At 45.6% G+C, this 16290-nt stretch overlaps 1 protein-coding gene across 1 annotated transcript in view; it reads right to left on the bottom strand.

Moving 5' to 3' along the window:
• rassf6 (Ras association domain family member 6) overlaps positions 1-12260 on the bottom strand; it is a 98828-nt gene extending 86568 nt beyond the window's left edge. Inside the window, exon 1 of the mRNA XM_070901224.1 lies at positions 12096-12260. The gene's annotated coding sequence lies outside the window, so the exon portion shown is untranslated. The remainder of the gene's footprint in view (positions 1-12095) is intronic.
• Between the last annotated feature and the right edge of the window lie 4030 nt (positions 12261-16290).

The raw sequence follows: 16290 nt of genomic DNA, 5'->3' as shown, positions 1-16290 counted from the left end.
AAGGGATATGGGGATCAGGCAGGAAAGTAGCATTGAGTTCGAAGATCAGCCATGATACTGAATGGCGGAGCTGGCTCGAGGAGTAGAATGGCCTACCCCTGCTCCTATTTCTTATGTTCTGGAAGATTTATACCAGAGTTCCTACAATTTACTCCCTTAATTCTTTAAGGATCCTCAGGGCCGTATTGCCTACTCCTTCTATTTCTTATGTTCTTATGCACCAGTTGAATTATACTGCCAAGCCAGTACATATGAACGCCCCAAAGGACCGCCCGTGTTTGAAGGAATTAATCTTTCTTCTATGCTTCAAGGATTAATTCCAGACTTTTATGAAACCCCAGCCTTGCTGCTGGTAACCCACAATCAGTGTAACATAACCTTTGAGTATTTATCACCCTTTGGCCCACCTGTCCAACCTCTCCTGGTCTCGTGCCGCTGCCTGCAGTGTATAGACAGCTGTTCTTATTAAAGTTGCCTCCAGTTACACCTTGTTGTTATGCCAACTCATTTATCAACAATGAGAAACATTGAGCTAAGTAAGCACCTTAGATAAGGGCTCATTCCTTTGTACATGAACCTGTCCAGCAACTCGAAGAGACACTGCAACATTAAAAACCCATCTTGCATTTCAGCGGTGCTGCTATCTTGGTGTCTGTATTCATGAGCTCGACAAACTGGAGCCTTCAATGGGAATTTGATCAAAAAACAGAACACTTTTGTTATTTCTAAACAAAAAGAAATACTCATATTTTCTTCAGTACTCATAAATCACATTTGAGAAATCACTTAGGAGACTGCAGACAACTCCAATAAATTAAATGTGCAGGCATCAGTGCCCTTTTAAAGTCCAAAGCTCCCTGCATGTGGCTCAGATTCCTCCTTCACGCAGCTATCCCCTGATCAGTAGTGTGTGGAAACTATCCTTACTCCAGCCCTGACTCATTGTCGAGCATGGCACAGGGAAAGACTAAACTCCAGTGAGCGAATATTTTGCTTAATGGTTAAATAAGTATGCAAATTAGAGACCGTTACACCTCTATTACATTTACAACTGGCATTTGGAAACAGTGAAAGTTGAATTGTCCTAGGGTGAAAGTTGAATCATGCCCAGCTGAAAGTTCAATTATCCCAGGGTGAAAGCTGAATTATCCCAGGATGAAAGTTGAATTACCCAAGGGTGAAAGTTTAATGATCCCTGACAAGTTTGGAAGCTACAACTTTGCCTGGAACCGGTTTAGTGGGATTGTTTTTAGACCCAAAGATTACTTTTTATTCTGGTTAATGTCCCCTGTCTTTACAAACTATTCTATCCAACCTTTTCACAGATCGCAGACATATTGGGCAAAATTCTTATGGTGGATTATTTATTGGATTCTTCCTCGCTGGTCATAGCACACAGGGTTAAATGTGGGTACTGCTAGCTGTTTATGGAAGCTACAGACAACCTGCTCCTGTGGGAGGAAGGGTTGTTAAACCTGTGAATGCCTGTTTAGTGCAGTGCTATCCTCCTATTGTCCCTGGTAACTGACTGGAGAAGCGTAATTTTCCTGCAATCATAGGCTGATCTGGAACACACCAAGTGGTCTTAACATTGCATCCAGTTCAACCATCCTGTGTGAGTAACACCTGGGGATCTTATTCAAGGATCTGTTTGATTGGCAGCTCTGAGTCAGAGGGACACAGAGTCCAGACTTCTAGAAACATAGAAACAAAGAAACATAGAAATCTACAGCGCAGAAGGAGGCCATTTCGGCCCATCGTATCCGCGCCGGCCAACAAAGAGCCACACGACCCTCAGTCAGCAGCCCTGAACGTTACATATGAACAATGAACAATGGCGGAAAGGTAAAGAGCAGTCCGCCCTACACAACTGCAACACCCCCTGCACCACAACATTCTACACTCCCCCCGCCACAACTGGAGTCATGTGATCTCCTGGGAGAGGCAAAAAAACAAATAAAAAACCCAGGCCAATTGGGGAAAAAAATCTAGGAAAATTCCTCTTCGACCCATTCAGGCGATCGAAACTAGTCCAGGAGATCACCCTGGCCATATTCAATTTGCTGTAGTACTTACCATCGTATCTGCGCCAGACAACAAGAGATAATCCCACTTACCAGCTCCAGGTATTCAACTTCACGTTCAAGCACCTTTTAAATGTGGTGAGGGTTTCTGCATCCACCACCCTTCCAGGCAGTGAGTTTGAGACCCCTACAAGCCTCTGCGTGAAGAAGCCTCCCCTCAAATCCCCTCTAAACCTTCTACCCATCACCTTAAACCTATGCCCCCTCTTAATTGACCCCTCCACCAAGGGAAATAGGCTCTTGCTATCCACTATATCCAGGACCCTCAAAATTTTATACACCTCAATGAGGTCTCTCCGCCTCCTCTGTTCCAATGAGAACAAACCCAGCCTATCCAATCTGTCGTCATAGCTAAGATTCTCCATTCCAGGCAGTATCCGACTAAATCTCCTCTGCTCCTGCTCTAGTGCAATCATGTCCTTCCTATTATACGGTGGCCAGAACTGCATGCAGTACTCCAGCTATGGCCTAACCATAGTATTATACAATTTAAGCATAACCTCTCTGCTCTTGTATACTATAAAGGCCAATAAAGGCAAGCAGTCCATATGCCTTCTTAACTATTGTGTATCTGTAAAGCATGCACTCCCATGTTCCGCCGCCAGGGAGTGCATCCCCTGAAGTCCCAAGGGATCCCAGCATCCCTTGGGAGCACTGTATATAAGCCGGCCCCTAAGGCCTGTTCCTCACTCTAGAGTGTCTTAATAAAGACTGAGGTCACTGTTACTTTAACCTCCCTGTGTGCAGTCTCATCTGTGTCAGGAACATAATAACTGCCGATGACTATACGAATCCAATTCAAAGATGCAACAAACTGTGGGCATCCTGGAGAAGTTCTCGGAGGGTGAGGACTGGGAAGCCTATGTCGAATGGCTAGACCAATACTTTGTAGCCAACGAGCTGGACGGAGAAGGAAGCACTGCAAAAAAGGAGAGCAGTCCTCCTCACCGTCTGCGGGGCACAGACCTACAGCCTCATGAAGAATCTTCTGGCTCTGGTGAAAACCACAGATACATCATATGAGGAGCTGTGTACACTGGTTCAGGAGCATATTAACCCGAGGGAGAGCGTGCTGATGGCGAGGTATCGGTTCTACATGTGCCAGCGATCTGAAAGTCAGGAAGTGGCGAGCTACGTCGCCGAGCTAAGGCGACTTGCAGGACAATGTGAGTTTGATGGCTACCTGGAGCAAATGCTCAGAGACCTTTTTGTACTGGGCATTGGCCACGAGACCATCCAACGAAAACTTTTGACTGTAGAGACACCGACCCTCAGTAAGGCCATTGCGATAGCACAGGCGTTTATGTCCACCAGTGATAACACCAAACAAATCTCTCAGCACACAAGTGCTAGCAATGTTCATAAATTAACTGGAACTGTGTTTGCGAGCAGAAATGTACAGGGCATAAACCATGAGTCTGCAACTGCCAGCAGGCCTCAGGTGACCCAGATGACTCAGAGTCCGCAACAAAGGATGAATGCAAGGCAATTCACACCTTGTTGGCGTTGTAGAGGCTTCCATTCAGCCTATTCATGCCACTTGAAAGAGTATGTTTGCAAAAGCTGTGGAACAATGGGGCACCTCCAACGAGCTTGCAGACGAGCTGCAAGCTCTGCAAACCACCACGTGGCAGAGGAAGATCGGTCCATGGTGGATCAAAGCAATTTCGAGCCTCAGAGAAAGGAGGCAGATGCTGAAGTACATGGGGTGACGAAATGTCCACCTATAATGCTAAATGTAAAATTAAATGGCTTACCCGTAGCCATGGAACTGGACACTGGCGCTAGCCAATCCATCATGAGTAAAAAGATGTTTGAGAGACTGTGGTGCAACAAGGCACTCAGACCAGCCCTGAGTTCCATCCACACGAAACTGAAAATGTACACCAAAGAGCTTATCATTGTCTTGGGCAGTGCCATGGTCAAGGTCACCTACAAGGGCATGGTGCACGAACTGCCACTCTGGATTGTCCCGGGCGATGGCGCCACACTGCTTGGAAGGAGCTGGCTGGGCAAAATCCGCTGGAACTGCGATGACATCCAAGTGCTATCACATGTTGATGAGGCCTCATGTACCCAGGTTCTGAACAAATTTCCTTCCCTTTTTGAGCCAGGCATTGGAAATTTTTCCGGGGCGAAGGTGCGGATCCACTTGGTCCCAGAGGCACGACCCATTCACCACAAGGCGCAAGCGGTACCTCACATGATGAGGGAGAGAGTGGAAATCGAGCTGGATAGGCTGCAATGCGAGGGCATTATCTCCCCAGTGGAATTCAGCGAGTGGGCCAGCCCAATTGTTCCAGTACTCAAAAGTGATGGCACGGTCAGGATTTGCGGCGATTATAAAGTAACTATTAATCGTTTCTCACTACAGGACCAATACCCGCTACCTAAGGCAGACGACCTATTTGCGACGCTGGCAGGAGGCAAGATGTTCACCAAGCTCGACCTGACTTCAGCCTACATGACGCAGGAGCTGGAGGAGTCTTCGAAGGGCCTCACTTGCATCAACACGCACAAGGGACTGTTCATCTACAACAGATGCCCGTTTGGAATTCGGTCGGCTGCAGCAATCTTTCAGAGAAACATGGAGAGCCTACTCAAGTCGGTACCGCGCACGGTGGTCTTTCAGGACGACATATTGGTCACGGGTCGGGACACCGTCGAGCACCTACAAAATGTGGAGGAGCTCCTCCAGCGACTGGATCGTGTAGGGCTGCGGCTGAAGAGGTTGAAAAAGAGTGGGAGAGCTAGAGTGATAGGGGACTCTATTGTAAGGGGAATAGATAGGAGTTTCTGCGGCCGCAACCGAGACTCCAGGATGGTATGTTGCCTCCCTGGTGCAAGGGTCAAGGATGTCTCAGAGCAGCTGCAGAGCATTCTGGAGAGGGAGGGTGAACAGCCAGTTGTTGGGATTGAAGGCTGATAAATCCCCAGGGCCTGATGGACTGCATCCCAGAGTGCTTAAGGAGGTGGCTTTGGAAATAGTGGATGCATTGACAGTCATTTTCCAACATTCCATAGACTCTGGATCAGTTCCTATGGAGTGGAGGGTAGCCAATGTAACCCCACTTTTTAAAAAAGGAGGGAGAGAGAAAACAGGGAATTATAGACCAGTCAGCCTGACATCGGTAGTGGGTAAAATGATGGAATCAATTATTAAGGATGTCATAGCCACGCATTTGGAAAGAGGTGACATGATAGGTCCAAGTCAGCATGGATTTGTGAAAGGGAAATCATGCTTGAAAATTCTTCTGGAATTTTTTGAGGATTTTTCCAGTAGAGTGGACAAGGGAGAACCAGTTGATGTGGTGTATTTGGACTTTCAGAAGGCTTTCGATAAGGTCCCACAGAAGAGATTAATGTGCACAGTTAAAGCACATGGGATTGGGGGTAGTGTGCTGACGTGGATTGAGAACTGGTTGTCAGACAGGAAGCAAAGAGTAGGAGTAAATGGGCACTTTTCAGAATGGCAGGCAGTGACTAGTGGGGTACCGCAAGGTTCTGTGCTGGGGCCCCAGCTGTTTACATTGTACATTAATGATTTAGACGAGGGGATTAAATGTAGTATCTCCAAATTTGCGGATGACACTAAGTTGGGTGGCAGTGTGAGCTGCGAGGAGGATGCTATGAGGCTGCAGAGTGACTTGGATAGGTTAGGTGAGTGGGCAAATGCATGGCAGATGAAGTATAATGTGGATAAATGTGAGGTTATCCACTTTGGTGGTAAAAACAGAGAGACAGACTATTATCTGAATGGTGACAGATTAGGAAAAGGGGAGGTGCAACAAGACCTGGGTGTCATGGTACATCAGTCATTGAAGGTTGGCATGTAGGTACAGCAGGCAGTTAAGAAAGCAAATGGCATTCGGGGTAAAGAAATGGCCTTCATAGCGAGGGGATTTGAATACAGGGGCAGGGAGGTGTTACTACAGTTGTACAGGGCCTTGGTGAGGCCACACCTAGAATATTGTGTACAGTTTTGGTCTCCTAACTTGAGGAAGGACATTCTTGCTACTGAGGGAGTGCAGCGAAGGTTCAACAGACTAATTCCTGGGATGGCGGGACTGACATATCAAGAAAGACTGGATCAACTGGGCTTGTATTCACTGGAGTTCAGAAGAATGAGAGGGGGCCTCATAGAAACGTTTAAAATTCTGATGGGTTTTGACAGGTTAGATGCAGGAAGAATGTTCCCAATGAAGGGGAAGTCCAGAACCAGGGGTCACAGTCTAAGGATAAGGGGTAAGCCATTTAGGACCGAGATGAGGAGAAACTTCTTCACCCAGAGAGTGGTGAACCTGTGGAATTCTCTACCACAGAAAGTTGTTGAGGCCAATTCACTAAATATATTCAAAAAGGAGTTAGATGTAGGCCTTACTACTAGGGGGATCAAGGGATATGGCGAGAAAGCAGGAATGGGGTACTGAAGTTGCATGTTCAGCCATGAACTCATTGAATGGCGGTGCAGGCTTGAAGGGCCGAATGGCCTACTCCTGCACCTATTTTCTATGTTTCTATGTTTCTATGAAATGCATCTTGATGACAACAGAAGTGGAGTTTTTGGGGAGAAAGATCACGGCGGACGGCATTCGGCCCACAGACACCAAGACAGAGGCTATCAGGAACGCGGTCGTTCCTGGGACTCCTCAACTATTTTGGTAACTTCCTACTGGGGTTAAGCACCCTCTTCGAGCCCCTACATGTGTTATTGCATAAAGGTGAGAACTGGGTATGGAGAAAAAAACAAGTAATTGCTTTTGAGAAAGCCAGAAACATTTTATGCTCCAACAAGCTGCTTGTATTGTATAACCCGTGTAAAAGACTTGTGCTTGCATGTGATGCGTCGTTGTACGGAGTCGGGAGTGTATTACAACAAGCTAACGTTATGGGGATGTTGCAACCTGTCGCCTATGCCTCCAGGAGCTTGTCTAAGGCCGAGAGGGCCTACAGAATGATTGAGAAAGAGGCATTAGTGTGTATGTTCGGGGTAAAGAAAATGCAGCAGTACCTGTTTGGCCTCAAATTTGAGCTGGAAACCAATCACAAGCCCCCCATATCCCTGTCCGCTGAAAACAAGGGGATAAGTACTGATGCCTCAGCCCGCATACAAAGGTGGGCACTCGCACTACCAGCGTATAACTATACCATCCGCCATAGGCCAGGCACCGAGAACTGTGCGGATGCTCTCAGTCGGCTACCATTGCCCACCACGGGGGTGGAAATGGCGCAGCCTGCAAACTTGTTGATGGTGGCGTAGCCCGCAGACTTGTTGATGGTCATGGAAGCATTTCAAAATGATAAATCACCTGTTATGGCCCGCCAGATTAGGACTTGGACCAGCCAAGATCCTCTGCTGTCCCTAGTAAAAAACTGTGTTCTGCATGGGAGCTGGGTCAGCATCCCTGTTGAAATGCAAGATCTAATCAAGCCATTCCAGCGGCGAAAGGACGAGCTGTCCATTCAGGCAGACTGCCTGTTGTGGGGTAACTGTGTAGTGCTACCCAAAAAGGGCAGGGAGATGTTCATCTCAGATCTCCACAGCACACACCCGGGTATAGTAAGATGAAAGCGATAGCCAGATCCCACGTGTGGTGGCCCGGTATCGACTCTGACTTAGAGTCCTGTACGGCAATGCAGCGTGTGTGCTCAGTTGAGCAACGCGCCCAGAGAGGCACCACTAAGTTTGTGGTCCTGGCCCTCCGGACCATGGTCGAGGATCCATGTCGACTATGCGGGCCCGTTTCTCGGTAAAATGTTCCTGGTGGTGATGGATGCTTTTTCAAAATGGATTGAATGTGAAATAATGTCGGGAAACACCGCCACCGCCACCATTGAAAGCCTGAGGGCCATGTTTGCCACCCACAGCCTGCCTGACATACTGGTCAGTGACAACGGGCCATGTTTCACCAGTGCCGAATTTAAAGAATTCATGAACCGCAATGGGATCAAACATGTCACCTCGGCCCCATTTAAACCAGCCTCCAATGGGCAGGCAGAGCGGGCAGTGCAAACAATCAAACAGAGCCTTAAATGAGTCACAGAAAGCTCACTCCAAACCCGCCTGTCCCGAGTACTGCTCAGCTACCGCACGAGACACCACTCGCTCACAGGGGTGCCCCAGGCTGAGCTACTCATGAAAAGGACACTTAAAACCAGACTCTCGCTGGTTCACCCCAACCTGCATGATCAGGTAGAGAGCAGGCGGCAGCAACAAAATGTAAACGATGGTCGCGCCACTGTGTCACGGGTAATTGATCTGAATGACCGCGTGTATGTGCTAAACTATGGTCATGGTCCCAAGTGGATCGCGGGCACGGTGATAGCTAAAGAAGGGAGTAGGGTGTTTGTAGTCAAATTAGACAATGGACAAATTTGCAGAAAGCACCTGGACCAAACGAGGCTGCGGTTCACAGACTGCCCTGAACAAACCACAGCAGACGCCACCTTTTTCGAGCCCACAACACACACCCAAAAGATCAATGATACCACCCCGGACCAGGAAATCAAACCCATCACGCCCAGCAGCCCAGCAAGGCCAGGCTCACCCAGCAGCCCTGCAGGGCCAACAACAGGCCAGCCCAGCGAGGGCACAACCAACACACCAGAACAGACATTTGTACCGAGGCGGTCCACCAGGGAAAGAAAGGCTCCCGACCGCCTCACCTTGTAAATAGTTTTCACTTTGACTTTGGCGGGGAGTGATGTTGTGTATCTGTAAAGCATGTACTCCCATGTTCCGCCACCAGCGCATCCCCTGAAGTCCCAAGGGATCTCAGCATCCCTGTATTATAAGCCGGCCCCTAAGGCCTGTTCCTCATTCTGAAGTGTCTTAATAAAGACTGAGGTCACTGTTACTTTAACCTCCTTGTGTGCAGTCTCATCTGTGTTAGGAACACAATATTAACCACCTTATCCACCTGGCCTGCTACTTTCAGCGATCTGTGGACAAGCACTCCAAGGTTCCTTTGTTCATCTACACTTTTAAGTGGCCTACCGTTTAATGTGTATACCCTTTCCTTATTAGCTCTCCCCAAGTGCATCACTTCATACTTCTCCGAATTAAATTCCATTTGCCACCGTTCTGCCCACCTGACCAGTACATTGATATCCTCCTGCAATCCATCACTTTCCTCTTCGTTATTAACCACACAGCCAATTTTAGTGTAATTTGCAAACTTCTTAATTATACTCCCTATATTCAAATCTAGATCATTGATATATACCACAAAAAGCAAGGGATCCAGTACTGAGCCTTGCGGAACCCCACTGGAAACATCCTTCCAGTCACAAAAACATCCATCAACCATTATCCTTTGCTTCCTACCTCTAAGCCAAGTTTGGATCCAACTTGCCACTTTGCCCTGGATTCGTTGGGCTTTAACCTTCGTGGCCAATCTACCATGTGGGACCTTATTAAAAGCTTTGCTAAAGTCCATATACACTACATCGTATGCACTACCCTCATCAACCCTTCTGATTCTGTGTCTTTTTGACGGAAATGTGGCATAGTTCTGAAGTTAATGGACAAGATAATCAGGCATGATGTAAAACGGGTGCTATGAGCCATTTCATAGAATCGTAGAATCAGAGAATCATAGAATGATTACAGCACAGAAGGAGGCCATTCGGCCCGTTGTGCCCGTGCTGACTCTCTGTAAGAGCATGTCAGCTAGTCCAACACCTCCGCCCTTTCCCCGTAGCCCTGCAAATTTTTCTCCGTCAGATACTTATCCAATTCCCTTTTGAAAGTCACAATTGAATCTGCCTCCACCACCCTCTCGGGCAGTGAGTTCCAGATCCTAACCACTCGCTGCGTAAAAACATTTTTCCTCATGTCGTCTTTGGTTCTTCTGCCAATCACCTTAAATCTGTGTCCTCTTGGTTATCAACCCTTCTGCCAATAGGAACAGTTTCTCTCTATCTATTCTGTCTAGACCCCTCATGATTTTGAACACCTTAATCAAATCTCTTCTCAATCTTCCATGCTATAAGGAGAACAACCCAAGCTTCTCTAATCTATCCACATAGCTGAAGTTCCTCATCCCTGCACCCATTCTTGTAAATCTTTTCTGCACTCTCTCTAAGGCCTTCACATCCTTCCTAAAGTGCAGTGCCCAGAATTAGACACAATACTCCAGTTGAGGCCAAACCAATGTTTTATAAAGGTTCATCATACCTTCCTTGCTTTTGTACTCTATGTCTCTATTTATGAAGCCCAGGATCCCGTAAGCTTTTTTAACCGCTTTCTCAAACTGCCCTGCCACCTTCAGTGATTTGTGCTCATATATCCCCAGGTCTCTCTGTTCATGCACCCCCTTTAGAATTGTACCCTTTAGTTTATATTGTTTTGTGCTGCTGTGAATTTCACCCTCATTGACTCTTTGCCGGCTTGAACCTTGAAGATGCAAAAGTGTTAAGGACTCAGCTGCAGGCAGCCCTGAACGAACTCTCCGAATCATGATGTCAGCCCTTTAATATTTCGCCAACTCCCAGTTTCTTGTTTAGTTTCTGCTTTCACTTTCAACTATTGTGACCATCTAATGATCAATTTTAAATAAATATTTTACAATTTAAAGTGAGAGGTAAAGATTGTAAATTCAGTAATTCCGTTTCTTGAACTCTGAGACTGAAGTGGTCTGTTCTGATCTTGTGCATTCCTAAGTTACTGTGACTGTATGAGATCTCCTCCCATAAATTGCTCACATCACTCAGTGCTTGCAAATGTTTGAAATCTGACTGATCTGAACTCGCCTAAATTTACTTTTCACCAACCAGTAAGCATTACTTGAATTTTACTCAGAAGAAATGAATGCTGGAGTAAAATACACCTTTCAGGTGCCAGCCAGCTGGTTTGGTAACAGATTCCAAAGAATCAGGTACAGCAAGAGTATAGATAAAAATCAATAAAGGACCAGAGATTGAGAGAGGAGCAGACGGTCACGCACCAACTAATGGGCTGGCTGTTTGGAGTTGCAAAGGAGCTCAGTAATGGTTAGTTTGAGACATAAGAATTAGGAACAGGAGTAGGCCATCTAGCCCCTCAAGCCTGCTCCGCTATTGTTTTCCAATCAGTGTTGACTATTAAGAAAGAAAGGAAAAAAGGAAAAAAAAAGAAAAAAAGTATTTGTGCACAATAAGATCCCACAAACAGAAATGGGATATATCCTCACATAATCTTTTTTCTTGGTGCTGCTTAAGGGATAAATATTGTCCAGGACACCAGGAGAACTCCCCGTCTCTTCTTCAAAAAGTGCCCATGGGATCTTTTACACCCACCTGTGAGGGCAGACGGGACCTCGGTTTAACATTTTATCTGAAAGATGAAAGACTGGATGATATTACCGGTTCTCCCTTAAGTACCGTGGTTTGCTTTCCTATTTATTAACCTGTCAAATTTCATACTGGCACAAACAGATAACCTAAAACATAAGCCTGAAGGAAAGTATTTCAGTCACTAGTAGAAAATAAAACCAACAGATTAAGCAGCAGGAATGCTATTTCATTTACAAGTTGTAACGTGTTGTGCTGTATCATGAACCCCAGACTGACTATAGGTTAACGTGGCAGATTTATAAACTATATTGAGAAATACAGCACAGCAGGAATCTAATTTTGGTTTTGACCCTCGAAATACAACAAATGAATACACAAAAGTCAGTGATATTATAACACTGCATTTTGAGCTCTCATTTTGTAGTTATAAACAAACATGGTGCCGATCAGTTTGCAGAGAGAAGGTTGTAAAACGTACATGAGTCACAGTTACGTTCAGTCTTGTGCCACGAGTGCAAACATATCAGGTTGTGTTAAAATCCTCGCAGTTGAGGAAGTTTCAGGATTAGTGCAAGCACTTGTTCTGAATGATTTTGCACAAGTAGCCCTGTAAATCACACAACCGAGTTGGATAGTCTTCGAGTTCTGCCCTTCTCATTCATGGACTAATTTAAAACTCAAAGAATCAAAAGATCTGTGACAAACACACATTCTTAATCCATAAACTTCACTTACCTGAGGAAGTCTGAAGTACAAATCGGTTTGATGCACTCTTTCACATATCCCTTCACTTGGCCATTCAGGCACATGACAACATTAGAACTACCTGTCAGCTCGCCTCTAAAATATGGAACAGCCTCAGGAAAAAGTTAATTATTAGCTAAGGAAAACTATTGGGCTTGAAATATGACACACCCATCGCCAGCTGCCCTGTGCATTTTGGGAGTGTTTACTTTGTTGTTAAAAGCAGCTGGTACAAACACTCCCACATTGGCATACTGTTAGAGAAAGTACTCTGTACCTGTGTGCGAAGCTTTCTGTTAAAAGAATGTGCAGAGGAACTTCCTGCTTCAAATTAATTCCTGCACAAAGTTTTCTTGACGTAGCACAATTAGAAAAGTTATGACTGAGGGGATTATATATATAATCTGTTTACCAATCCGTATTTAACTTGGGTTGCCAAATAAAAGAAAGACTTGCATTTATGAAGCATTTTTCATGACCTCGGAAAATCATTCAGAACAAGTACTTTACAGCCAATGAAGTACTTTTGATGTATAGTCACTATTGTCATGTAGGAAACACGGCACTCAATTTGCTCTCAGCAATGTCCCACAACCAGAATGCGATAACGGCCAGATAATCTCTTGGTTGAACATGGGAACATCGGAATAGGAATAGGCCATTGAATCCTTCGAGCCTGTTCTGCCATTCAATGAGATCATGGCTGTTCTGTGACCTAACTTCATGTACCTGCCTTTGGCCCATATCCCTTAATACCTTTGGTTAACAAAAAGCTATCAATCTCAGATTTAAAATTAACAATTGATCTAGCATCAATTGCCGTTTGTGGAAGAGCGTTCGAAACTTCTACCACCCTATGGGCTAGACTTTCCATAAGTTTTGCATCGCTACCACCCCACTTAACATCCAGTTTAATGCTGAGATGAGGTATAACGCCCAGATATTGCCCATTTAGCCAAAAAATGGAACTTATGCCCATTTATCGCTCACTTATTGCCCAGCATTACTTTTGGCATGGAGTTAATGCCGAGAATTAATAATACCGCCCGCCCATTTTTTTTTGCCATAAATGTCAGAATATCGGCAAACGTTACTTTCGGCATCTCGCCCACATATCACCGAACATATCGCTCGCCGAAACAAACGCTGAGAAAAAGCTGCTCTCACCTGACCTTAACCCAGCGGTATGGATGCCATTTTGTAAATCGGAGGTCTTTTCATATAAAAGGCTGCTTCAACTTCTGGGGAGTTTTGATGTAATCTGCAGTTATTTTAAGGTGATTTGAACATTTGAACAACCATCTTATCTTACTGTGGACGAATTGAATTTATTTTATTTGTTTTGGTAGGTAAATTTATTGTTTGTGAACAATAGGTATAACACTGATTGTTATTGATGACTACGCACATGCCGTAGACTAGAGATGGCAGAAGGTATATTGAAGAGCATTATGTGCCCAAACAAAGAGGTGGCAGACTGAGGAAGAGGAGGATGAGGAGGTGGACGATGACCTCAGAGCAGACAATCAGGATGAAACCATGCCCCCGCCCCCCTGTAGACTGCAGGAAAGGGCCCGTGGTGGCTACATAGCTGCAAGACTCTTACATCAGCAGCTCATAAATGAGCGCTTTGCTTAAAATAACATTGGTGGTATTTACAAAGCTGCAAGACTGCTGTGTCTGCAGCTCATACATGACTGATGTGCATTTCCTTGGTGACAGTTAAAGTTGATTCAAGTTACGTTTAATTATCCCATTTCATGTTAAGGAATCATCAGTGTTTAATGTTACAGCTATCTGAGAAAATGCGCAACAATGTTATGTTAAATTAAAAAAAAATAATGATAACATTTGTATTAATTCATACTTATAACTCTAAAAAACACTCCACCCCACAACAAATTTATAACATTTATATAATTTATTACATTTTTAACATTTCCAATAACACATATAACACAAATGCAAATACAACAAGGTACCCCCCTTCTCCTCTTCCCTTCCCCCAAACCTCCCAACATTTATTAACTAGCAACAAAAGCAAGAACAATACTGTCACAACTCCAACTCCTGCGGCCATGCACCTCACTTTCCTTTTCACCACCTCTATCCTTCCCCTTCCCATCCTGACTCCAAGCCGCCTTGCTGCAGTGCTCCTCAGGCGCTGCTTCATTGGGGGGGATGGTGGCAGATCCGCTGGTTGGCCGGATGCTGGCGAGGACGTTCCCGAGGAGGGAACATCCTCCGAGGCAGAAGCAAGAGCTTCCTCCTGGCTTGCATGTGTCATTGGCAATGTGGTTGCGTCACCTTGAGATTCAGTGCCGCATTCCGGGAAGACTGGTAGCCCTCTGGCACCAGTGTTCCTGGCTATCACCTCCAGGGCCACTGCCATCCATGTCATGTACTCGGTTATGGTCGCGGATATTGTGGCCAGCTGTTGGGTTATGCCCCCCATTGTCTGGAGGATCCTCCTGGACAAATAACCCATGTTCCTGCTGATATCTGCCAATCGTGGAGCAGTCCTGCTGCGTCGAACCGACCTCTGCGGGGTCGGCGCTGGCATGGAGACACTTGGGGTGCCCTGCGGCAAAGTGCTTGGGCCCGCTACCTCCACGATGGAGGAGGACATGGCTGCAGGAGCACTAGGTGTCATCGGTGTGCTTGATATGGAGCTTGTTGCTGCAGGCTCCTCCAACTCCTCACTGTCGTCAGTGGAGAGGCCAACCTGCAGCTCAATGGGCGAGATTCGGGACTCCTCACCAGATCCACCACAGACGCCGCCACAGTATCATCACCTCACCTCGGTGCTGTTGACAGTGACTGCGCTCTTGGCTGAGCTACAAAACATAAATGAGGTAATTAGAGGAGAAGGGGTGCTGGGGTCACAGGGTGATTCAAACGCTACACACAGCATATGCATGAGAACAGCACTACCACTATCAAAGTAATCACAGACATCACATTTAATGAACATAAAATTCTGCATTGCAATGATTTTCATGAGCCCATCATTAATTACATAACATTTTCATCAATCATCTATCAAATATTGTACGGATATGAGTGGGTACGGCATCTATTGACTTTACATCATGCAATGGTGTATACTTTACTCACGTGGCATAACATCTGGTTCTGCTGCTGCATGGATCCCCACTAGTGCCAGCGCCTGCTCCTCAATGTTGGTCAGCTCACACATCACTGGTGGGCCGCTACCCGTGCACCGCTGCTCAGCCATATTCTTCGAAAGCTTCTTCTGCAAAAAGTAACAACGGCACGACATGGCATAAGATCATTGCGTAAGATCATTGCTAGGTACTGTCACATACACTGATACAACACATAACCGACAGATGGTATAATAATAATTATCATTATTATCATTATTAACTTAAAGACGTACACCGTAAATTTAGGATTTGAATAAAACATTACCGGTCTAACTGCAATACATCAGATCTGAATTTATTTACTCATTACACTTACAATTCCAATTATATAAATATAATTATATAAATAAATGTAATACTTACTCTGCCGGAGCCGCCAAGGTCGTTCCTGCACTTGCAGCACCGGTTTCCCTCATGCACCTCGAACGTCACCGACGAGACCACCTCAGCGATTTCGGCCCAAATCTTCTGATACACCTTCGGGGTAGGCTTCCAATGTCCACCCCGGGTCAATTGACCCCAACGTGACTCCACCTCCTGCAGGAGGGCAACATTCGCCTCGTCGAAGAATCTCCTCGCTCTTTTTCGTACTCCCATCTCCAATTCCTCTCCAACCTCACTGCCCTCACCAGCCTTCTCCACTTCCACATCGTGCTCTCTCGTCTCCTCCATGCCTTCCATTTTATTATTTTTTTTTTAAAACAGATATTTCTGTCTCACCAAACTAAATAGTGCTATATTTTATTGTTACTCCTCACAAAAATCGTTCCAAACTCCCACCACAGCCAAACAGACCACATAGATCCAGACAACAAACCCACACATGCTTTCTTTTCCTCTCTGCTCTCTGTCTTTCTCTCCTCTTCTGCGCATGTATTGATGACCCCTTACCTCGTAAAACATGGGAGTAGACGCCAACATTTTATGTCAGAAGAAAAGAAAATACCGCTAATGCCCATTTCACATCGCTCCAGCTAACACCCATTTTATAAAGTGGAAACTCGGGATTTGAAAAT

Source organism: Pristiophorus japonicus, chromosome 1 (genome assembly GCF_044704955.1).
Source record: "Pristiophorus japonicus isolate sPriJap1 chromosome 1, sPriJap1.hap1, whole genome shotgun sequence".
Taxonomy (NCBI): Eukaryota; Metazoa; Chordata; class Chondrichthyes; family Pristiophoridae; genus Pristiophorus; species Pristiophorus japonicus.
This window is presented reverse-complemented; position numbering and strand designations above follow the sequence as displayed.